The sequence below is a fragment of the Ailuropoda melanoleuca genome, chromosome 9 (genome assembly GCF_002007445.2).
Source record: "Ailuropoda melanoleuca isolate Jingjing chromosome 9, ASM200744v2, whole genome shotgun sequence".
Taxonomy (NCBI): domain Eukaryota; kingdom Metazoa; phylum Chordata; class Mammalia; order Carnivora; family Ursidae; genus Ailuropoda; species Ailuropoda melanoleuca.
The window spans coordinates 80,921,412-80,923,452 of record NC_048226.1 but is presented as its reverse complement, the minus strand read 5'-3'; the positions used below and the strand labels follow the sequence as shown (position 1 = coordinate 80,923,452).

The 2,041-nt window shown below is 37.5% G+C and overlaps 1 protein-coding gene across 1 annotated transcript in view; it reads left to right on the top strand.

The window, feature by feature from the left end:
* The first annotated feature begins 1,827 nt into the window (after positions 1–1,827).
* Positions 1,828–2,041, top strand: part of TRPS1 (transcriptional repressor GATA binding 1) — a 253,709-nt gene continuing 253,495 nt past the window's right edge. Inside the window, exon 1 of the mRNA XM_034668548.1 lies at positions 1,828–1,941. The gene's annotated coding sequence lies outside the window, so the exon portion shown is untranslated. The remainder of the gene's footprint in view (positions 1,942–2,041) is intronic.

Sequence of the window (2,041 nt, the reverse complement as noted above, 5' to 3'; positions counted from 1 at the left end):
CAAAAGCATGTAATTTAATTTTTTTGAACCAATTTAATCAATGATTGTTTCATGTGAGTAAATTTACACTCTTAACGATTGTCTTAGATTTGAGGGTGATGGAGAGGAAGATTACTTCCCCCTTTAAAATGCCATTTAAATCTTGGGGAGCAGAAGGAGATTAGGGGATAATCCTTGTGATATATTGTACTATTTCACTTTGCTGCTGAGATGCTCTAGCCTCAGATTTTATCAGTTAGATACCAGCTCCAGCAGTTTTAGGTGGTATTAACCCTTTAAGTACAAACGGTTTTACTATTGAGGTGCCTACTTCAAAATTTATTTGATCTAATATTTTTAGTTAGTCATGGCTAAAGAATGTTTCACTCAGATACTTTTTTTCTCCCTGAATAAAAATGCCTCTCACTGTGCTGTGCATATTTCCATAAAACTTGGTAAGCTAATTTATGGCTTAAAAAAGAAAATAAAGGTCTATATTTAATATATGAATACCTTTTACAGTGGAAATTGGTGGTGGACAGTATTAAATGACTCTAGTGTGGAAATATGCAGGTGGTCATTAGTAGCTGACTGTGAGATTTACTCAGGATTTTGATATTAATTTTCCCTGCAAGCAGGACTATACATAAATCTAACTCTGTTCCCAAATTAATTTAAATTGATGATAACATATGAATAACTCCATACATCTAAGGTTCATTGTCTTCTCACTCCTTTAGGGAATATATAGTTTGCCTCATTGTGAAATTGTATTTTGACCACTCTTTTACCTGACTAGTTTTTCTATTCCAAAAGAATTATTGCCTTTTTACTCATAGAGAGCGTATGGGACCCACTACTAAAATCCTTCTGGAATAAAAGTGCTACAGAAAGAAATCACATATCTACCTGACTAGGTATATTAAGTAGAAATAAAGACCTTACAGAAAAAGGAGTAAGTTTCGAAAAGCACACACTTATGTTTTAATTTTTTTTTGATGATTGGCTTTCTCACTTCTGATGTTTCAAAAATATATTCATCTTTTAAAAGATGCAAAAATCATTTAGTGGAAAATATTTTGGAGGAAATTACTTCATCTTCATTTCACAGATTCATGATTGTACCTCTAAAATTCTAATTTTAATCATTTTGTAGTTTGGAGAAGGAAGGATGCTTCTCCTTTTAGCACAAAATTACTTTAAACTGACTTTCACTGGAGGAAAAACATGCCACTTAAAGTCACCCAACTGAAGAAAATGAAGTCCAAACGCCCAAGAAATGTTTACTTAGTTTTTAACACCTACTATACTTTGAATCCTGTCATGGGTCTCTTTTATGCATTGTTGATCTTTAGAAGTTAAAAAAAGAAGAAGAAGAAGAAAAAAAAACCCGCTCAATTCAGTAAGTTCATGTGGAGGGAATTTCACTTAACAATGAGAGTATTTGGAGATGTGAAGTAGTAAAAAGAATGCCATGTTTTAATTCAGAGTTTCTTATCTGCTACTAACCCCCCAAAGATCAGCAGGTATTAATCTTGTAGCATTTGAGTAATGTTCCCATTTTATCTATTTTGTAGTACCCCCTTTAAGCACCCATTGAGCTTGCTAGCTTCTCCCTAGCTCAGAAAACCATAGCAACCCCAGTCCGCACTTCTCCAACTCAGGATAGAGTTCAAGTTGTTCTCCTCAAACCCTCATGCCATCCAATGCATGGGAAACACTGACCACCGACTAGGTGTCCCAAGACTTCTTCCTGTCCTAGAAAAGAGGCGGGGGAGGGGCCGCACACGCACACACACAATTCCGCGTCGTTTAATGGGGAGGGAGAAGGGAAAGTAACATCCGAAAAGGTAGAAGCACTTTTAGAGTTCTTTTGATTGTTCATGATAGCATCTCCGGGTGCTCTGGGACCATCGGTTTGGCTGCCACGCACTAGCCCCCACCTGCCCCCAGCCCCCCAAGGTAGGTCCTCGTCTTTATCGCATTATTCCTAAAGCTTTCGGTTTTTTCCTCGGTTTCCAGCCCGCACGTTCACACATGGGGGTGGGGGAGGAGGAGGGGG